This window comes from Schistocerca piceifrons, chromosome 1 (genome assembly GCF_021461385.2).
Source record: "Schistocerca piceifrons isolate TAMUIC-IGC-003096 chromosome 1, iqSchPice1.1, whole genome shotgun sequence".
NCBI lineage: Eukaryota > Metazoa > Arthropoda > Insecta > Orthoptera > Acrididae > Schistocerca > Schistocerca piceifrons.
The window spans coordinates 868,424,801-868,449,368 of NC_060138.1; positions in this window are offsets into that span (position 1 = coordinate 868,424,801).

The window sequence follows — 24,568 nt, forward strand, 5'->3', positions numbered from 1 at the left end:
CTTAACAGTGTAATAAGTGTTAAACAATTAGGCCATGTGTAAAAACAATGACTGTCTGCTCCATATGTACCTGATTATTCTTCGAGAACTGTGAACTTTGTGGTTAGGTTTTACTGCTCATAGAGGTTCAACAGGAAACTATTGTAGCAATATGTTGAGGTTTGCCTGCTAACTATTAATGAGCTTATGGAAAGTTTAAACAATAGTGCATAAGCCATATTAAATGTGTATGTGGAGGGGGCTGGGGGGGGGGGGAGGGGGGGGGTTGTGAGCAGTGAAATTAAAGTGCTGTGAAATGCAAAAATGCATCTGTCGGCTACATTATTTACTGACGTCAGTGCCCAAATTCCAAACCTCATTTTTCAGCCAGTGTGGCAACGCAGCACATCCACACTGATGACAATCAACAAACAAAGAAATAAAAATAGGTGGAACCGCTACACAGTGTCATGTAATCAAATTTATGCCCTACAGTAACAAATTACTGAACTGTAAGGATGACCAGAGAAAACTTCAAGTGACGCTCATTTCCATTACTACAATGGTTCTGCTATAGATGGAACACACTGCAAATTACTTTATAAATTTTAGCAGCAATGTTCCCAGTTTTGAGTAAACATATTTAATCTAGTTGTGGCAAAACTGGCATAGAAGTAAAGTATTCCCAAAAGCAGCATAACATACTGCTGGACACATTTTCATGGAAAATATGACTCAATGAAATTATAAAACTGTTAAAAGTTGTACAGAAGTTTGTATTTATTAAAATGGCAACAAGTTTCAGACTTAAGTTGATTATCAACCACACCATAAAGTGTGTATGGTGGCCATATTGCCTGTATGAGTAGATAAGTGCCTATCATACAACCAATGCGGCCGGTGTACACACAATATGGTGTTACAGTAGTACTTATGTGGATGGTTTGATAGTGGACTAAAGTCCGAAACTGGTCACCATTTAAATAAGAACAAACATCTGTGCTAGTCTGATTGTATAGTAAATTGCTGGCTATTGCCAGCATGCTACAAGTGACAAAACATGGGTGACTCGAAAGTGCATTTCTGAACTACTGATATCTAATTTTTAGCGTTTTCACATGACCCATAGTAACACTAATTCTTCACTTATTTGCTTTCTTTGCTGAGAATTTACTGATTCTTACATTTATGTTTCCCTTCCATTTGCTACATGTATTGTAAGGTCTACTAGATCAATAATTTCATTTGTCAATGGACAAAATAATGCTTTATCAATGAAATGTGCCATTAAAGCATGTTCAGCTCCTGAATGTTTGAACATGTTGTTCTACTAACCACAGAGACAATAAATGCATTTGTCAATGGACAAAAGAACACATTATCAATCAAATGTGGCACTAATGCATGTTATACTTCTAAATACACTCCTGGAAATTGAAATAAGAACACCGTGAATTCATTGTCCCAGGAAGGGGAAACTTTATTGACACATTCCTGGGGTCAGATACATCACATGATCACACTGACAGAACCACAGGCACATAGACACAGGCAACAGAGCATGCACAATGTCGGCACTAGTACAGTGTATATCCACCTTTCGCAGCAATGCAGGCTGCTATTCTCCCATGGAGACGATCGTAGAGATGCTGGATGTAGTCCTGTGGAACGGCTTGCCATGCCATTTCCACCTGGCGCCTCAGTTGGACCAGCGTTCGTGCTGGACGTGCAGACCGCGTGAGACGACGCTTCATCCAGTCCCAAACATGCTCAATGGGGGACAGATCCGGAGATCTTGCTGGCCTGGGTAGTTGACTTACACCTTCTAGAGCACGTTGGGTGGCACGGGATACATGCGGACGTGCATTGTCCTGTTGGAACAGCAAGTTCCCTTGCCGGTCTATGAATGGTAGAACGATGGGTTCGATGACGGTTTGGATGTACCGTGCACTATTCAGTGTCCCCTCGACGATCACCAGTGGTGTACGGCCAGTGTAGGAGATCGCTCCCCACACCATGATGCCGGGTGTTCGCCCTGTGTGCCTCGGTCGTATGCAGTCCTGATTGTGGCGCTCACCTGCACGGCGCCAAACACGCATACGACCATCATTGGCACCAAGGCAGAAGCGACTCTCATCGCTGAAGACGACACGTCTCCATTCGTCCCTCCATTCACGCCTGTCGCGACACCACTGGAGGCGGGCTGCACGATGTTGGGGCGTGAGCGGAAGACGGCCTAACGGTGTGCGGGACCGTAGCCCAGCTTCATGGAGACGGTTCCGAATGGTCCTCGCCGATACCCCAGGAGCAACAGTGTCCCTAATTTGCTGGGAAGTGGCGGTGCGGTTCCCTGCGGCACTGCGTAGGATCCTACGGTCTTGGTGTGCATCCGTGCATCGCTGCAGGCCGGTCCCAGGTCGACGGGCACGTGCACCTTCCGCCGACCACTGGCGATAACATCGATGTACTGTGGAGACCTCACGCCCCACGTGTTGAGCAATTCGGCGGTACGTCCACCCGGCCTCTCGCATGCCCACTATATGCCCTCGCTCAAAGTCCATCAACTGCACATACGGTTCACGTCCACGCTGTCGCGGCATGCTACCAGTGTTAAAGACTGCGATGGAGCTCCGTATGCCACGGCAAACTGGCTGACACTGACGGCGGTGGTGCACAAATGCTGCGCAGCTAGCGCCATTCGATGGCCAACACCGCGGTTCCTGGTGTGTCCGCTGTGCCGTGCGTGTGATCATTGCTTGTACAGCCCTCTCACAGTGTCCGGAGCAAGTATGGTGGGTCTGACACACCGGTGTCAATGTGTTCTTTTTTCCATTTCCAGGAGTGTATTTGATCATCTTTTTCTACTAACCACGGATCAATAAATGCTTTTGTCAATGAACAAAAGAATGCTTTAGCAATCGAATGTGCCACTAAGGCATGTTCTGCTCCTAAATGTTTGAACATCTTGTTCATGTTCTTTATGATCTGGAGACATACAAGCTACATCCCTATTAGAATAAACAGATTGGTGCACATAAAGGTGAGTTTACATGGTTCAGATATACGTACAAGACCCATTATAACAACCAAACCCAAAATTTTCAGTATCATTGTTACTTCCAGTATCTATAAGGTTTATTATCCTGTACAGCTTGTTGTGTGATTTACTTAGTAAAACTGAGACGAAATTTATCTCTGTAGCACTGGTAAATGGAAAGAAAACTCACCTGATGACATTGCTAAAGAAAAAACAGATATCTAAAGTGAAGTTAAAATTAATGGAAAAAACAACAGCAAACATACACAAAAATCTCAACAAATCACCTAATTCAAGATGTACCCAATACAAAATGCACACACAGAATGAGAAACCATTTCATAAATTCAGATCTTACATTCTGAAGCCTCTCATTTTCATCCTTTAGGTTCTGGATTTCTCCCAAAAGATCTTGGTCTGGCTCAGCTGGTTGAGACCGAAGTTTTTCCAGTTCTTCTTTCAGTGAATCCAGCTCCTATAAATTGAAGATCTCTGCACTATTCTCAGTATTTCATTTCAAATATGGAAAAAGTCACATTTTTACTTGATTAATTTTTAAGAGTTTGATTTCTTATATTGTTTACATTTCTTCAACAGAAGAAGATCACTTTCTAAATTCAAGTGAATGATGGTAGAAAAGATTATGGTTCAGAATTTATTATGTTATGCAGCTTATGTTCTTTAAGGATGTAAATAGCTACTAGGTTCATATTACCGCAGCATCATTGTATATTCAAGAACAACAATATCACACCTTACATAGAAAACCTTATCATAAAATTACTCTTTGGTGGTTTCCAAACTTCTCCTTAACTCACACTTCATGGAGTTAATGCAATGCACTAATATTCATAAGCATATAATGAGGTAACAAATGGAATATTTCTTATTGAAACCCTCATACTTCATTTACTGAAATAAATACTGAGTGTAACTACTTTTAGATGAAACTAAGCTACATTAATCAAGATACAGCCAAAATGTGAAGCACGTCCTGTGCGAAATCTCAAGGTCCTACAGATAAACTTATCAGCTGAAACCTGTCATTGTTGTCTGGTAGTTTCTGGTTATTTTCCAAAAGAGTCTGGTTTTGTTGCTCTGCCTGTCATGGAAATGACAGTTTTTTCATACTGACAACAAAAATTTACTCTTTCTAGCATACCTGTATTTGTCTGTGCTGATGTAAAATTCGTTGCTTTCCTTTAGTATAAATATTGTTAGGATTTCTGTTATCAATAATTTGAAGTCTGTGATTGTGAATTACTACTGCCAGAAAAGTAATTTATTGCTACTTAAGTATAGAGATCATTACTGGGAAACTTAAACGTATTCTTAAAAAAATCTGTGTAATTATTATTGCACTTAGTTCTTAATAAAGCAAATGATGGTCTGTGAAGATTTTAATATTAATCTTGTGAAAGATTCTGAAAAGATAAACGAACTGGAAGTCCATCATAACACACACACCTTGAGTGATATTATTAATTTATATACAAGAATTACAAAAGAAAGCATGATACTAATCCTGCCAATCTTACAGAGTCTGACTGGAAGAATATCTGTATTGTAAAAGATATCAATTTTTATCATATTTGTAAAGGATGTCCCAGAAGGATGGTCAGTATGCAGGTATATCACATGAACAATCATTAGAAGCAAAAAAAATATAGTAAACATGAGCTCTAAAATGCATATCTTAAAAGCTATGAACAGTTGTCCCGTAGAAGAGGTGAATACCACCTTTAAAAATATAGAAAGCCAAGAGCTTGCAAACGAAATTGTTTCACAGTATGAAACATGTGGAAATGTTTGAAGCTGCTAAAGTATGCATTATATTGCCCATGTTTACTGGACCTGAACTTTGAGTGATCATTCCTGTCATTTCCATGAATATTGACCTCACCTGGGACACTCTAGATGGAATTCTGCCAATGTTCAACAGTTTATCCCAAGAAAACAAATAAGTATGACACAAACAAGACATCAAAAAAGGCTAGGAACACAAAAGAAATCAAAATGCCATGTGCTGTAAAATGAAATTGACTGAAATGATTAGTGGAAAAAGAAAAAACAGAGAAATAGTGCTAATTTCATATTTCAAAATACAGGGTAGTTTTCCCCACCATGTACAAACTCTAGGGACTGATCGATGACAGGAGACAGAATAAAAAAGGTCTAATGAACTTACATCCAGAAATGCATGGTTTCTATGCTAGGGACCATTTATTCAATCACACTTTTTTACAGAGTCTGCAATCTAATATGCACTGTACCATGCAGCCACAGTTACAGTACGTATGGTTTCCTCTTTGAGGGTGGTACTGTTCCTCATACATCATGTCTTAGTGCCCTCTCCTGCCATATTGATTGTTAATGTTATGTCCAATTTTTCTGTATTTCTGTATTGGGATTGAGAGCTTGCTAACATGGTGTTTACTTATGGAAAGACAAATGGCAATGGTGCTGTGTAGCAAGGTTGCATCAGAAGACATATCCCCTCCAACAACCACCACAGCATTCAATGTTTGCAACAGTGTTTCGCCATTTGTCTGAGACAGGGTCATTTCAGGAAGTAGGAAATTATGCAGGATGTACCAGAAATGTTTGGACACCAGACATGGAGGAAAATGTGATTAACACTGGGGAAGGTGGCTGCCATGTCAGTACCAGACAGTTGGCCTTCTAGTGCAGGGCAAGCCAGATGACGATGTGGGACATTCTTCATGACAATTGTTACTACCGTTATCACTTACAGCACATACAGGGCCTACTAGAGACAGATTTTCCACATTGGGAGCAGTTTTGTGACAGGTTTCTTCACCAGGCAACCATGATTCCAGGATTTTTTCCATCCATACTATTCACTGATGAGGTCACCTTTGCACAGAATGGTATCTTCAGTCTTCATAACAGTCGTCGATGGGGTAGTATGCAGAATCCCCCAGGTATGGTGACAGCAAATCATCAGCATCAATGCAGCCAGAATATGTCAGCGAGGATAATTGGTGGCTGTATTTAGGGATGTCTTCCTTTCATGCCTAACAGGCAATAACTATCAGAATTTCTTGTGGGTGACTTTGCCTCCCCTGCCGAAATAAGTGCCATTGATGATTCTAAGAGTTATGTGGATGCTACATGATGGTGCTCCAGCCCACTCTGTCATTAACATATGGGTGTATCTCAATCCCATCTTCCCTGGTCTACATCTACATCTACATCTACATCCATACTCCGCAAGCCACCTGACGGTGTGTGGCGGAGGCTACATGTTCTCAAAACTTCAACAAAAGCCCATACTGAGCTACTGAGCATCTTTCCTGCAGAGTCTTCCACTGGAGTTTATCTATCATCTCCGTAATGCTTTCGCAATTACTAAATGATCCTGTAACAAAGCGCGCTGCTCTCCGTTGGATCTTCTCTATCTCTTCTATCAACCCTATCTGGTACGGATCCCCACACTGCTGAGCAGTCTTCAAGCAGTGGGCGAACAAGCATACTGTAACCTACTTCCTTTGTTTCGGATTGCATTTCCTTAGGATTCTTCCAATTAATATCAGTCTGGCATCTGCTTTACCAACGATTAACTTTATATGATCATTCCATTTTAACTCACTCCTAATGCGTACTCTCAGATAATTTATGGAATTAACTGCTTCCAATTGCTGACCTGCTATTTTGTAGCTAAATGATAAGGGATCTATCTTTCTATGTATTCGCAGCTCATTACACTTGTCTACATTGAGATTCAATTGCCATTCCCTGCACCATACGTCAATTCGCTGCAGATCCTCCTGCATTTCAGTACAATTTTCCATTGTTGCAACCTCTCAATATACCACAGCATCATCCACAAAAAGCCTCAGTGAACTTCCGATGTCATCCACAAGGTCATTTATGTATATTGTGAATAGCAACAGTCCTACGACACTCCCCTGTGGCACACCTGAAATCACTCTTACTTCGGAAGACTTCTATCCATTGAGAATGACATGCTGTGTTCTGTTATCTAGGAACTCTTCAATCCAATCACACAATTGGTCTGATAGTCCATATGCTTTTACTTTGTTCATTAAACGATTGTGGGGAACTGTATCGAAAGCCTTGCAGAAGTCAAGAAACACGGCATCTACCTGTGAACCCGTGTCTATGGCCCTCTGAGTCTTGTGGATGAATAACGCAAGCTGGGTTTCACACGACCATCTTTTTCAAAACCCATGCTGATTCCTACAGAGTAGATTTCTAGTCTCCAGGAAACTCATTATACTCAAACATAATACGTGTTCCAAAATTCTACAACTGATCGACGTTAGAGATATAGGTCTATAGTTCTGCACATCTGTTCAATGTCCCTTCTTGAAAATGGGGATGACCTGTGCCCTTTTCCAATACTTTGGAACGCTACGCTCTTCTAGAGACCTACGGTACACCGGTGCAAGAAGGGGGGCAAGTTCTTTTACGTACTCTGTGTAAAATCGAACTGGTATCCTATCAGGTCCAGCGGCCTTTCCTCTTTTGAGCGATTTTAATTGTTTCTCTATCCCTCTGTTGTCTATTTCAATATCTACCATTTTGTCATCTGTGCAACAATCTAGAGAAAGAACTACAGTGCAGTCTTCCTCTGTGAAACAGCTTTGGAAAAAGACATTTAGTATTTCGGCCTTTAGTCTGTCATCCTCTGTTTCAGTACCATTTTGGTCACAGATGTCTGGACATTTTGTTTTGATCCACCTGCTGCTTTGACATAAGACCAAATTTTTTTAGGATTTTCTGCCAAGTCAGTACATAGAACTTTACTTTCGAATTCATGGAACGCCTCTCACATAGCCTTCCTCACACTACATTTTGCTTCGTGTAATTTTTGTTTGTCTGCAAGGCTTTGGCTATGTTTATGTTTGCTGTGAAGCTCCCTTTGCTTCCGCAGCAGTTTTCTAACTCTGTTGTTGTACCACAGTGGCTCTTTCCCGTCTCTTACGATCTTACTTCGCACATACTCATCTAATGCATATTGTACAATGGTTTTGAACTTTGTCCACTGATCCTCAACACTATCTGTACTTCAGACATAACTTTTGTGTTGAGCCATCAAGTACTCTGAAATCTGCTTTTTGTCACTTTTGCTAAACAGAAAAATCTTCCTACCTTTCTTAATATCTCTATTTATGGCTGAAATCATCGATGCAGTAACCGCTTTATGATCACTGATTCCCTGTTCTGCGTTAACTGTTTCAAATAGTTTGGGTCTGTTTGTCACCAGGAGGTCTAATATGTTATCGCCACGAGTCGGTTCTCTGTTTAACTGCTCAAGATAGTTTTCAGATAAAGCACTTAAAAAAATTTCACTGGATTCTTTGTCCCCGCCACCCGTTATGAACGTTTGATTCTCCCAGTCTATATCTGGCAAATTGAAATCTCCACCCAGATCTATATGTTTTTGTAACATCAAAATTAATAATTCTGACAATAATTTTAATGGGTCAGATGAAGGGATCCAGTTGCATGGCGTGCTTGTTTACCAGATCTTAACCAGTGTGATATCTGCTTATGACGCCATCTCAAAAGTATTGTCTATGCAGAGCCCACTCCAGATATGGAAACCCTGAAGCAGCATATTCATGCTGCCTTTCACACTTTTCAGATGCAGCATGGCTGACATGACTGTGTGAGACAGAACATGCTAAGGTGCATACCCACACGCACTGAGGCACGTGGAAACCATTTTCAACACATACCGTAATTGTGGTTGCATGGTACAGTATGTATTAGACTGCAGTCTCTGTAAAAATGCATGACTGAGTAAAACCATGCATTTCCAGACATAAGTTCATTAGACCTTTATTGCTCCATATCTTCACATTAATTAATCCCTGGAGTTTGTACACAGTGGAAAAACCCACCCTGTACAATGCGCTGTGTTAAGGAAGGTGATTTTAAAAAATTATTCTTTTTGTAACATCGAAATTAATAATTCCGACAATAATTTTAAATGTATATGAGCTATGGTTGAAAGAAAAAATGAGAAATCAGTTAAAGAATGTAAAGACTATGTTATTAAAGAAAACAGGCAAATAATAGAATATATCAGTTACATACCCAACATATTTAGTAATCATTTCCTGAAAGTGGCTCAAAAAATTGGCACAGACAATTCAAAAGAGAAAGTAATAGATTGATTGCTAGAAGTAATTCCTAATACATACAGGCATATCACAGTTACCCATGCTCTGACAAATCAATTAACAGTGTAATTAACTGCCTAAAAACCAAAAGCTCTCAAGGAGTTGATGATAACTCAAACTGTAGTGCTTTGGGAATTTTGGCATAAATTCTAGAACCACTCAGCCTTCAATCATCTTGTACACTAGATATTTTAGATGTGAGTGGGAGGAAGGAACCCTATCTACTGCGTGTCACCTGTCTGTGTGTGCAGGTCCGAAGTTTATCGTGAGGAGATGGTAGACGTGGCAGTCAAACAGCACCGACAAGTACTTGGAAGTTGTAATGAAATCTCACGGAAGAACCAAGGAACTTCTGTGTTATTATGTGCTGTTTTATAACTGTGACTTTTGTTAGTGACAAAAAAACAGTTAAGTGGAAAAACGATTTTTAGTAACTTTTAACTTGAACTTGCTAGAGGCATAGAGGCAAGACAAGTGTATGATTTCTATATAATAGAGTCATGGTTAGCAGGCCAACTCCGTTGTAAATGTAACTGTGTTTCTAACATTTGGACATTCAAGGAGACTTACTTAACACTATTTATTCATGTGGAGAGTGAGATTTGTATAACTCTGATGTTTAAATATACATTGTTAAGTGAAGCAAAAGAAACTGTGTGTGTCTGCTTATTTTTATAAGTAGAAAGAGTCTTGAGGAACTCCTGTTCCCAACAATATACTGCAGAGAAGAAGAGAAAAGGAGTTTTCTACAGCAGGCTAACCAGCTAGGAAAGTTGGCTTACCATCTAAAGTAAGTCACAATGTTAAAGAAGTTGAAGTTTGCACACAAACTTCACCACTTCAAGTTGTCCAAAATGTTAGAAAATAAATTACTTGTAACCTGCTATCAACATACAGCCAATTTATTCTGTCACATATGCGATATATCATTACATCACAATGGATATTTGTAGGCAGACTGCAATATGTTACTGTCACAGCCCTTTACAAAACAGGGGGCCAATTAGAGACATTTCTACATGTTGTCAAAATAGCTGTTGGGAGCCTTTGTAGCATTAACAATACTACTAAAACATTGTTAGGGTTAAGTCTTTTACCCTCATTGTTTACAAGTCATCATTCTTTTGCATCAACCTTGACTGTTGCTTATCCAGCTGCATATTAGGTTCTGGCTGATGCCCATTGAGTTAGCTCAGTAGTTGCAAACACATGGGAGGTTTAGTGACCCCAGTGCCATGGCTGCTGCCAGTGAGAAGGCATGGCCAATGCCTGGTGTGAGGTCTTCTCGGGATGGCTGCCGGACTGTCCTTGGTACCACTTTGAATACTACGATGACCCTATATGACCAATCTGCTATGTACCTAGCACTGGTCGTCATGTAGTCCGTTGATCTCATCCCCACCATCTAGTAGGTTTCAGCACCCATAGGTGCCTGAGTGTTGAACAGGAACATGGACCCCAAGAGAACCAGTTGCTGGCATCCATAATGAAGTCCCATACTGGCAATACCCTGGGAGCACCTACAACATAGATTCACTACTGTATCATAATCATGGAATTGAATGCCATTACTTTGAATGCCACCAATCCCAACAATCAACTCGTGGTGGGAACTGGGACATTTAAAGGGAGCTACCACAAGGCTATGGTGCAAGGCTTGGTTCGTAATGACCATATATAGTTCTTATTCTGTTACATTCACTTAACAAGCTGTTAACTGCTGTGTCAGTTTGTCATTAAGTGCTCCTGCAAAAGAGATAGACTTTCTTGCAACATGTCTTATGAGTTATCAATATGCTTGTCTCATTTCCTTTTGTTTTCTGTCATAGTCTTCCTTCTGCTGAATGCATATTCTCACCCAGTAGATAGTGTTGTAATGTGTCAACAACCTGACATACCTGTGGCATACTGAATTGCATCCTGCTTCTGCATCTGTATCTAGCATAGCTGAGTTTGCCCGTGGAAATGTGAGTGAGTTTTAATATTTTTTTCTAATTTCTACACCTCACTGTTCTGTGTCATCACAACAAAAAATTCAGTAGAACAGATGTTAATTATTAGCAACCAGTCTCACTACTTCCTACTATCCAAAGATCTTAGAAAAGAATATATATGCAAGAAGCACTACACAGCTCTCTCAAAGTAAGGTAATTAGTCAGTCTTAATTAGGATTTCAAAAGAGGCTCCCCATGTAACATGCTGTCTTTCAATTGATAAATTAGATCATACAAAATTTTAATGAAGAAATGTTTCTAAGTGGAATTTTTTGTAGTTTGTCAAAAGCATTTGATTATGCAATTCACAGTATTCCCTTGGAGAAGTTCAATTATTATTGTGCCAGAAATAATATTGGTAACTGATATTCATCCTGTGAAATTAAAAGAATGCAGAATGTCACATTGGGAGCCACAAAGAGTGAATACAATGGAACAACAAGTTAAAAATGGGGAGTAATCATGGTATGCATTAATCTAATGTGAAACACATGAAAGTTATTGGTCCCAGTGGCTTAAGTTTAGAGAGATTAAATGGTCTTTTGAAAGCTGTACTTCATTTAATACTATCTTTGATAAATTTTTAAATATGGTACCTCCAAAACTGAATGAAAGCTTTCCACAAAGAACCATATGGAACAAGATTATTAACAGACTTAAATGGAAAACTAAAGGAAAAATATTTCAAGTTCCTGGAAAAAACAACTTTTAACATATAGTGGAGAATTTATCACTCACTGGCTACAAAGTGTGCATGTTAAATATTCCATTTTCTTAATATTTGAATCAGGTCAGTGAGATCAGCTGCTTTCAGCTGAGGTATATGTTTCATTGCATGTGGCCCTTCATAAAGATGTGGAAACCAAAAAAACAAAACTAAAATAATTGGTAGTCTAGTTAAATATCATGTATGGGAAACAGCTGTTCCAGGTTTCGATTAGTCAGAACAAACACTGTTTCTCTTCACTTAACTGTTAGAGGTAAAGGACTTCATGCTTGGTCTAGTATTTCTGCTTCTCCTTCACTGCATAATAAGTCTCTCCATCCACATTAACCAAATATTTTGAGAATAAGACAGAACCTGACAATCAAAGTACATTTAAAAAATGGTACCGTGTGCACATGGGAGCAAAAATCTATAGCAGATTTGGGAAACCAGAAGCTAGAAGCAAATTTCCAGAATCAATTTTGAAGTGTTTACATGACCTCCCAGAAGCGGTACTGGGATATCAGTTTATGAAATCTAGTTTTGGGACCCCATGTAAATGGGGTGACAGTTCCTTCAGGCCAGTTGATACACTTTAACAAAAGCTCACCTTCAATTTGCTTGCCTAAAATGTCTATGGGTGCTACACGGGCAATTGAATGGGGAAGTTTGTTCAATATTCTTTCAAAATCATTTACCATTTCAGTTCACTTGGAGTGTTTACTGACACAATATGTTCAACATAATGTTTCTAATTGTGACATTACATTTGCAATGGGGGTTTCCTGTGGGTTGTACCAACATTATGGCACAGAGTAATATGGGTTACAATTTATAAAATTTTGAATAGAGTTCAACCACCTTGACATAAGATAGGCTGGTTATGCCATGATTTGTGGCAGACAGGAAGCATAGTGATGCAAGACAGACAGGCAACACAGCCTGCAACTCTTCATTATCTGAGCGACAGAGAGCATATGCAATGGGAAAAAAGAAATGGACAGCAACCATGCAAAATAACACGCACTGTCATTCACATGGTGGGATACTGCAAGAAGCAATAGACATGGCTAGGGGAAACACTCATAGACCAATTTAACTAGAGAAGTAAAACCAGGGTAGCAGAATAATGAAGTCACATGCGGTCATCATTAGTAAACTGCATGTCACAGAACTGCAGAGAGCTCTTTAAATAGGCCAGAACAGTTGAGGTCAATGGGAATGATGGAGCCTGTGTCAACAACATTCCATTACATGACGAAGTTGTTTTAGTAACTCTTTCTTTGATCAACTAGTACTGTACCAGCCAGCTGTGGAGTGCTGCAGAAGTGAAAACTCCCTGAGTGTGGGACAGAACATGATAACCAAGGCTCCTGGTTGACCACCATCCGGTACTCCTAAACACCTCTGGGTGTGGGGCCTACCAGGCCAGCAGTACTGGGTTCAATGCCTGCTGCCTACAACAAAATGTGGATGGGATGGTCAAGGGAAGAAGAGGCATGGAGTGGGATTGAGTACACTCCCTCAGCCAGTAGCAGCTATCCATGCTGTATCAGACTGGGTTAAGCATCTGTATCAACAAATGAGGAACAATGTCTAGCTAGGGTGCAGGTGCAAGGACTGGCACAGCTTCTTATACAGAGAGTCTGTCCATGACCAGGGCAGGGAAATGGCAGCAAGAGAGGGGAAGAAAACCAATGTGCACTCCGTGTGCATACCAGGGGGAGTCATTCCAGATGTGGAAAGGGTCCTTCCGGATGCCATGAAGGGTACAGGGTGCACCCATCTGCAGGTGGTCGCTCGTGTCGGCACCAATGATGTGTGTCGCTATGGATCGGAGGAAATCCTCTCTGGCTTCCGGCGGCTATCTGATTTGGTGAAGACTGCCAGTCTCGCTACCGGGATGAAAGCAGAGCTCACCATCTGCAGCATCGTCGACAGGACTGACTGCGGACCTTTGGTACAGAGCCGAGTGGAGGGTCTGAATCAGAGGCTGAGATGGTTCTGCTACCGTGTGGGCTGCAGATTCCTCGACTTGCGCCATAGGGTGGTGGGGTTTCGGGTTCCGCTGGATAGGTCAGGAGTCCACTACACGCAACAAGCAGCTACACGGGTAGCAGGGGTTGTGTGGCGTGGGCTGGGTGGTTTTTTAGGTTAGATGGCTTTGGGCAAGTACAGAAAGGGCAACAGCCTCAACGGGTGCGGGGCAAAATCAGGACATGCGGGGACCAAGCAGCAATCGGTATTGTAATTGTCAACTGTCGAAGCTGCATTGGTAAAATACCGGAACTTCAAGTGCTGATAGAAAGCACCGAAGCTGAAATTGTTATAGGTACAGAAAGCTGGCTTAAGCCAGAGATAAATTCTGCCGAAATTTTTACAAAGGTACAGACGGTGTTTAGAAAGGATAGATTGCATGCAACCGGTGGTGGAGTGTTCGTCGCTGTTAGTAGTAGTTTATCCTGTAGTGAAGTAGAAGTGGATAGTTCCTGTGAATTATTATGGGTGGAGGTTACACTAAACAACCGAACTAGGTTAATAATTGGCTCCTTTTACCGACCTCCCGACTCAGCAGCATTAGTGGCAGAACAACTGAGAGAAAATTTGAAATACATTTCACATAAATTTTCTCAGCATGTTACAGTCTTAGGTGGAGATTTCAATTTACCAGATATAGACTGGGACACTCAGATGTTTAGGACGGGTGGTAGGGACAGAGCATCGAGTGACATTATACTGAGTGCACTATCCGAAAATTACCTCGAGCAATTAAACAGAGAACCGACTCGTGGAGATAACATCTTGGACCTACTGATAACAAACAGACCCGAACTTTTCAACTCTGTATGTACAGAACAGGGAATCAGTGATCATAAGGCCGTTGCAGCATCCCTGAATATGGAAGTTAATAGGAATATAAAAAAAGGGAGGAAGGTTTATCTGTTTAGCAAGAGTAATAGAAGGCAGATTTCAGACTACCTAACAGATCAAAACGAAAATTTCTGTTCCGACACTGACAATGTTGAGTGTTTATAGAAAAAGTTCAAGGCAATCGTAAAATGCGTTTTAGACAGGTACGTGCCGAGTAAAACTGTGAGGGACGGGAAAAACCCACCGTGGTACAACAACAAAGTTAGGAAACTACTGCAAAAGCAAAGAGAGCTCCACTCCAAGTTTAAACGCAGCCAAAACCTCTCAGACAAACAGAAGCTAAACGATGTCAAAGTTAGCGTAAGGTGGGCTATGCGTGAAGCGTTCATTGAATTCGAAAGTGAAATTCTATGTACCGACTTGACAGAAAATCCTAGGAAGTTCTGGTCTTACGTTAAATCAGTAAGTGGCTCGAAACAGCATATCCAGACACTACGGGATGATGATGGCATTGAAACAGAGGATGACACGCGTAAAGCTGAAATACTAAACACCTTTTTCCAAAGCTGTTTCACAGAGGAAGACCACACTGCAGTTCCTTCTCTAAATCCTCGCACAAACGAAAAAATGGCTGACATCGAAATAAGTGTCCATGGAATAGAAAAGCAACTGGAATCACTCAATAGAGGAAAGTCCACTGGACCTGACGGGATACCAATTCGATTCTACACAGAGTACGCGAAAGAACTTGCCCCCCTTCTAACAGCCATGTACCGCAAGTCTCTAGAGGAACGGAGGGTTCCAAATGATTGGAAAAGAGCACAGATAGTCCCAGTCTTCAAGAAGGGTCGTCGAGCAGATGCGCAAAACTATAGACCTATATCTCTGACGTCGATCTCTTGTAGAATTTTAGAACATGTTTTTTGCTCGCGTATCATGTCATTTCTGGAAACCCAGAATCTACTATGTAGGAATCAACATGGATTCCGGAAACAGCGTTTGTGTGAGACCCAACTCGCTTTATTTGTTCATGAGACTCAGAAAATATTAGATACAGGCTCCCAGGTAGATGCTATTTTTCTTGACTTCCGGAAGGCGTTCGATACAGTTCCGCACTGTCGCCTGATAAACAAAGTAAGAGCCTACGGAATATCAGACCAGCTGTGTGGCTGGATTGAAGAGTTTTTAGCAAACAGAACACAGCATGTTGTTATCAATGGAGAGACGTCTACAGACGTTAAAGTAACCTCTGGCATGCCACAGGGGAGTGTTATGGGACCATTGCTTTTCACAATATATATAAATGACCTAGTAGATAGTGTCGGAAGTTCCATGCGGCTTTTCGCGGATGATGCTGTAGTATACAGAGAAGTTGCAGCATTAGAAAATTGTAGCGAAATGCAGGAAGATCTGCAGCGGATAGGCACTTGGTGCAGGGAGTGGCAACTGACCCTTAACATAGACAAATATAATGTATTGCGAATACATAGAAAGAAGGATCCTTTATTGTATGATTATATGATAGCGGAACAAACACTGGTAGCAGTTACTTCTGTAAAATATCTGGGAGTATGCGTGCGGAACGATTTGAAGTGGAATGATCATATAAAATTAATTGTTGGTAAGGCAGGTACCAGGTTGAGATTCATTGGGAGAGTGCTTAGAAAATGTAGTCCATCAACAAAGGAGGTGGCTTACAAAACACTCGTTCAACCTATACTTGAGTATTGCTCATCAGTGTGGGATCCGTACCAGATCGGTCTGACGGAGGAGATAGAGAAGATCCAAAGAAGAGCGGCGCGTTTCATCACAGGGTTATTTGGTAACCGTGATAGCATTACGGAGATGTTTAATAAACTCAAGTGGCAGACTCTGCAAGAGAGGCGCTCTGCAACGCGGTGTAGCTTGCTCGCCAGGTTTCGAGAGGGTGCGTTTCTGGATGAGGTATCGGATATATTGCTTCCCCCTACTTATACCTCCCGAGGAGATCACGAATGTAAAATTAGAGAGATTGGAGCGCGCATGGAGGCTTTCAGACAGTCGTTCTTCCCGCGAACCATACGCGACTGGAACAGGAAAGGGAGGTAATGACAGTGGCACGTAAAGTGCCCTCCGCCACACACCGTTGGGTGGCTTGCGAAGTATCAATGTAGATGTAGATGTAGGATGCAACTATAGCCAACATTGCACCCCCCTTTGCAAAGCTGTCACAATAAACAATTTACTGAGTAGTCATGTTCCCTTTGCACCATGAAGGCTTCCAGACAATTCCTGACATTGGGCACAGGTGTCATCCACTCGGCCCTTATGTAAATTGGCATCAGAAATGTCAACTGCTCTATTTTCATCTGGAGGCTGGGCATTGAAGGTGCTCCACCTCAACACTTGCAGCAGATCACTGTAGTGAGAATCCAGACTTTGCAACAGCAGCTATAATGTTGTGAGCATCATAAAAACATTTTTACTGTTCTGGTGGCTGTCACAGGTTGAGTTTCTAGAAGGCAAATGTTGTCATCATTGTGTTAGTAATATGTGGATATGGGGTGGAGGAAATATTAGTTCTGTGTAATATTAATTGTAAGTTGTGTTCATTAGCATGTGTCAAGCTGTTTTAAGTCATATGAGTTGTTGTGTCAGTGGCTGGGTCACGTGTAAGTGTTAGTGTAAGGTGTGCAAGGAGTTTGATATAGGGTGGTTAAAGGGTCAGGTGGACCATAATTCTTTGTCATTTACATATTATAGTATTAAGTTTGTTGTCTGATCTTTGTGTAGTGTCACATGTGTCTGTTACTTTTGTGGTTTAGCAGATAGTAGTTAATAGCACAAGAATGTCAGACACAAAGTCAGTTTCTACCAGTGAGGCAATAGCCAAATTAACAGTTCAAGTATCATATTTACTATAAAACAATGCACAACAGAGAGTGCATCATGATGAATTAATGGCACAATTAGAGGCTTTGCGAGCTGCACAAAATTTACAGCCAGGTTCAGCTGAAACAAAATCTTCAGTAAGGCAGTGTCACTTTGCAATAGATTCTTCAGTACCTCACATGATTCAACTTTCTCTGGGAAGACAACAGAGAATGCCATGGTATTTATTAGTGATGTCTTGGCTACAGCCAGAATGTGTAATTGGTCACATGAACTTATGTTATGGATGGCTAATTTATGCCTTGTGAGTGAAACGAAGATATACATCATGTATCATGGAACACTTTGTAAAGCAGCTTCATTTAAGCAATTAGCTGAAGGTTTGTGGCAGAGATATTGTAAGCAGAGTAGTGCTATGTTTTTTAGAAAACAATTGAGTGGGTTAACTCAGAAAGAAAATGAAACAGTAGAAAATTTTTTGGACCGAATAAGTAAGGTGAATGCTCAGACATATGAATCAATGGGAAATCCAGATGCTGATCATGTTATCCTGTGGGAATATGGAACTGGCTTTAGATGTTTTTTGGGGCGGTATTCCTGTGGAAGTTTTGCTACAAGTTAGGATGGGAGATCTGGATGATTCAGCTGCAGCATTGCGTACTGCCACGCATTTGCAGGAAATAGATAGTGCAGTGCAAAGATGCACAGAGAAATGGTATTTGTTATAGAGAAAACTTGCTATTATTGTGAAAACAAGGGGCATATCAGAGTCCAATCCAACCAGGTATAATGTTAAATGTGTGGGCAGTTTGGTCATAAAGCGAATTATAGTAGGATTAGAAAGCAGAATGGTGGAAGTAAATTGCAGGAGACAATATGCCACACAAGGAATGTTTCATCTGTCAGAAAGAATCTCCATTAAATCGAAATGCTGGAGAATTTAAGGCAGAGAGGGATTGTTGTTTCATAGACATTATAAATAATAATAAGTACTGTATAAGTTTGTGGTTCATACATGTGCAAATATTTCTGTGATTAATCTAGACCTCATGGGTAGGAGAAGACTGGTGACTCTTAGGTATAATTTATGTGGAGTAGGAAACAATAATGTGGTGTCAATTGGGACAACATGTCTCATTTTTCATATCGCAAATTTGGAATTCTGTGAACAAATGGAATTATTGCTGTCTGTGGAACAAGGTTATTTGGTGATTCTTGGATTTGACTTCCTGGATAGGCATCATGCTAAAATTAATCTTCCAGAGCACACTGTCGAACCTGGGGAAAACTTGTTTCCAATGGGTGTGACAGCTGTAGATGTTGCAATGTTGCAAGGTGCACCATTACCTAAGGTGCTACCAAATGAACTGCGTACACATGCCTTAAGGGTAGTTACGCATGACAAAGTACCTGCTGGTACAGGGAAGCTAGGTTGGGTATCAGTAGATGCCAATGTTCCACAGGAAAGATTATATGTGAAACTTCCCGACAAATTAAAACTGTGTGCCAGACCGAGACATGCACTCAGGACCTTTGCCTTTCATGGGCAAGTGCTCTACCAACTGAGCTACCCAAGCACGACTCACGCCCTGTCCTCACAGCTTTACTTTTGCCAGTATCTCGTCTCCTACCTTCCAAACTCTACAGAAGCTCTCCTGCGAGCTTCTGTAATGGTCCCAAGTTGTAGTCTCGGTCCAGAACACAGTTTTAATCTGCCAGGAAGTTTCATATCAGCACACAATCCACTGCAGAGTGAAAATCTCATTCTGGGAACATCCCCCAGGCTGTGGCTGAGCCATGTCTCTGCAATATCCTTTCTTTCAGGAGTTTCATATCAGCACACACTCCACTGCAGAGTGGAATTCTCATTCTGGAAACATCCCCCAGGCTGTGGTTAAGCCATGTCTTCGCAGTATCCTTCCTTTCAGGAGTGCTAATTCTGCAAGGTTCGCAGGAGAGCTTCTGTAAAGTTTGGAAGGTAGGAGACAAGATACTGGCATTCAAGATTATATGTGGTTGAGCCACTGCACAACAATGAGTCATTGGATGAAATGCATTGTTATATAAGGAAGAGTCTTATGCACTTATCAGATGTTAATGGGGAACTGATGAGTCGGGTTGGCAAGGATAATTTTGGGGCAGATGTAGTGGATCTCCCAAAGGGTTTATTTGTTTTGAGCTTAGACGTACTCAATAAAGAGGATATCGATGGATCACATGGTGAGCATGGCGTCATCACATTCCATTAATGCAGATGTATTATGGAACAAGGTTAGTAACTTGAAGGATGGAGAACAGGAAGGCATGGAAGCTTTATTGTTGCAGTATATAGATTTATTTCATTTGAATGGTCCACTACCAGCAACACTGATCACACAGCATCATGTATCAACAGGAGATAATTCACTAGTGTATAAGAAGCCATATACAACTGCAAAGCATCTACGACCACTATAGACAAGTTCATTGACCAACAGCTGCATGAAGGTAGCATAGAACCTTGTGGTAGTGTTCGTCCAGCAATATAGTCATGGTCCTCAAAAAGTCATTTGATGGTACAAAAAAACATAGATTTTGTTGTGACTATCATTTTTCAAATGCATGAACTACAATGGATGCATATCCAATTCCTAATATTATGGATATGTTAGACAAACTAGGAAAATGGTGAGTATTTTTGAATGATAGACCTTCAAAGTGGCTGCCACTACGCAGAAGTGTTTCTGGGTGATAGACATAAGACTGCATTCACAGCCAATTATAGACATTACCAATATCAGTGAATGCTGTTTGGTTTGAAGAATGCTCCTGCTATGTTTAAAGGTTACTGGATGGTGTCCTTCATGGTTTAAAATCCAAAATTTGTTTGGTCTATGTGGATGATGTAAAGTACATTCAAAAACAGTGGAAGAACACATTAAAAGTTTAAATGAAGTGTTTATTAGGTTATGAGCAGCATGTCTTACTTTAAGTGCAGAGAAATGTCATTTTGCGCAAGCACAAGTAATGTATCTCGGTCGTATTATTACGAGAGATGGAGTCGAAACAATACTAGACTTACATCAGCTGTATTTGATTTTCCAGTACTAAAGACTACTAAGCAATTGCCATCTTGTCTTGGTTTATGTAATTAATTCTGTAAATTTGTAACAGGTTTTGCTGAAATTGCGCAACTATTAACCAGGTTGCGTAAGAAAGGAGTCAGTTTCCAATGGTCACCACAGTGTCAAGAGGCTTTTGAGAAACTTAAGAAAATTTTAATGTCAGACACTGTGTTAGTATTTCCTGATTTTGAATGTGAATTTATATTGGCACATGATGCATCTAATATCACATTAGGTTGTATATTAAGTCATAATATAGATGGGAATGAACATCCAGTGGGGTATGCCTCCAGGCAATTAAATAAAGCAGAAACAAATCATTCCACAACAGACAAGGAAATGCTAGCTGTCATACCTGGAATTTCATACTTCCATTGTTTTTTGTATGGTCAGAAATTCAAAACCATTACAGACCATACTTCTCTCAGATGGTTACTAGGATTAAACAATCCATCAAGCCAATTGCCAAGATGGGCACTGAAATTAAGTGAATCTGATTATGAAGTGATTAATAAATCAGGAGCTTTAAATAAAAATACTGGTGTGTTAAGCAGAAAGGTTGCAGCTTTACAAGTAATAGGTTTTGATTGGATAGACTGGGTAAAGGCACAACTAGGCATCAGAGGCTGTGCATTGTTTCACACACAGCCATAGTTTGAAATACAAGAAACCTTGCTATGCAGAAATACAAAGTGCAGGCCACACCTTGTCATCCCTGCAATGTTGAGACAGGAACTATTATATCAGTCTCATTACCATGTTTTATCCGGTCATGGAGGTAAACATACAATAGCTTAATGGGTAGCTGAAAGTTTATGGTGGAAGACATGTTGCAATGATGTAGCACAATATGTAAAAAAACTGTGTTCTGTGTGTGCAACGATTGGATTAAGTCATCAAGAAACTGAGTTACTATGACTATCTGAAGCAGATAGACCATTTTCTTTTTTAGAATTAGACATTTTGGGACCTTTCAAGAAAACACCTTCTGGGGACAAATATGTTTTAACAATTTTGCATCATTTTCACATTATTTGATTATTGTAGCTATTCCTGATTGGAAGGCTAGTACAGTAGCACAAGCAATAGTGAACAATTGGCTAGTGGAGTATGGTATACCTGAAACTATTATTACAGACCAGGGAAAAAGTTTTGTATCTGAACTACTGAAACAACTGTGTCGGTTATTACAAATTAAGGTGTTAAGTACCAGTCCAGTTCATCCTCAAGCAAACGGATGAACTGAACAAGTTCACCATACATTATCTATGATGTTGAGCCACTACAATGACTCACAGAATTTAAATTGGGATGTCTATCTGAACCTAGTCATCTGTGCCTAAAGTACAAAAGTTTATTCTGGAATGGGTCTCTTGCCATACAAAGTCCTATGTGGTAGGAAAATGCCATCATATTTTGATGTGCTCCAACAGAAACTGGGTCAACAAGGTGAACCAGTGAAAGAATTAGCAAAAAAGTTAAAAGAAATTTGAAACATGGTGAAACAGCCAATACAAAAGCATTAGAAAAACAAGAGCATACTGAGCAAAGAGCAAGTAAACTACCACAATATAGACTAAAACAATGTGTATTGTTAACTAATCCTTATACTTCGATATGCAAAGCTAAGAAATCTTTGGCTAAGTCTCAAGTACTACCACGTTGTTGAAATGACTTCACCAATCAATGTAAAATTGCAGTTACCAACAAGGACATTGTAGTGCATGTCATTCAAGTCAAACCGTTTAAGGGAGAAGTTGACACATTGCCACAGATCTCTTGAACCAGTCCTGAAAGATCATATGAATGAAAGAAGCAACTAATTAAGAAGGATATAGCTTATTCACTTTGATATAGGAGTAAGTAAAGACGGATTCTCCAGCGTAACCCAAGTATCGTGATTGTTGTTGTTATGTTAGTATCATTTTTTCTTCTATTATACTGTTTTGTCTTTAACCAGTTCTTTAAAGGAGGGAGGGGAGTGATGATGTTTACCTGTCTCTCAGGTTGCGCCAGGATGCTGACCAGAAAAATTCTTCTGTGCATAGCACTGCTATATTGTTGCAAAGAAGATATAATACAGGATCAACCACTGCACACTGGTATCATGTTCATTACAAAAGCAGATATCCTACTAACAAGCCACAGTTGGATAATTGAGTTTGCATTTGATGTTTGGGAAGTGAGAAATGAAGTAAGAAGACTACAAGACAGGTTTGTAGCATTACAGAAACAGGTAGATAGAGGAGGATTGTTGGAGGATAAGAAAAGTGAGTACCAGGAGCTGAAACTCTAGTATGAAAAACTGAGGGCTCAGCTGCAATAGGTAATATAAAATGTACCATGAGCATCAGTATGAAGGAAGCGATGTTGGTTAAATGCAGGAAGGAAGCTATTAAAAATGATATTTGGAACAGCAGATAATGAGGTATTGAGAACATCCACAGTAACATTTATAGTGTACAAGAGTTAGAGAAGGATATGAGAAAAAACTGGGATGACACATGACACAAATAGGGAATATGGAGCAAGAAATACTCAATGTGACTAGAACAGTAAGAAGTTAGCAGTTTGCATGTGGAACCAGATATGTTTTGAATAGTGATTTAGAGAAGATTCAAATTCATTTGAGTAGTTTAGATGATAAAATGCTAGTAGCTGCATTGCTACACACTCTAGCAAACACATTAGACAATTCAAGAGTACATGAGGCAATACACCATGCTACTCATGGGCAGTTGAGTTCAACATTAGCAAGTACACAGCAAATTCTCGTAGCGTTACAGCAAACACAAAGAGACTTTCCCAAAGGGCTGCAGTGTATCCTACCAATAACAAGTAAGAATATAGTTTTATTCTATCATATATTTATTGTAGAAGTAACCACTGATCAAGCTAGGATACATGTTAGAATTAAATTTACAGTAATAGGAATGAATGCAAACTACCAGTGTTACACAATACTTCCATATCCAATAAAATGGAGTACAATTCAGAAATAGTACAGTTACAAACATGAGAAATATTATTAGTTTCTAAGGAAAGAGATGCTCATGTTGTCATGTCTGTTGCGGATTTTGATTGTTTTCAGAAATGAATTATTATTTGTCCAACAAGTGCAATACAAACCAACTAAAAGTCATGTGAAATACAATTGTTTTTAGGGAAGCTAGAAGTGCCAGAATGTGAAAAAAAAGTTTTAGTGCTACAACACTAATGTGTACAGAACAATGTTGTATTGGCCAGAGAGACCCCGATACATTATATCCCACCGAAACCTAACTTCTATCAGCAACTCATTGGATTCAATTTTATTACAGTTGATAGACAACTTGATAAATTCAGAAAACCAACAAATTTCAATAAAGCGAATGTTGGAGACTGTGAAATTATATCATGAAAAGCATGGGCAGAAGACAAATAGTTACAGTTTTTCAACCATGAGAATAATCTTTGTTCTGATATTTATTTGGGATACTTCTGTCTGAATCATAAGATTCACTTAAGTTAAATAGCAAATCAACAAATGCCAGTAAAATGTATGACCTAGTTATAAGATGGAAGCAAAAAACACAACACTGTAATTAGATAAGCATATCAGAATCAACTAAGATTCAATATTCCATTAAAATTAAACACAATTAATGTTTAAGACTGTATAGGCTAACTCAGAAAAAGTTAAGTTGAAAATTTGGGACAAATTTTAACAAATGGGAGGGACGTGTTGGGGCACAGAGTGATACAGGTTTGAAGTTTTAAAATATTTAATGGAGTTCAATCACCTTGATGTAAGATAGGCTGGTTATGGCAGAATTAGTGATGGACCAGGA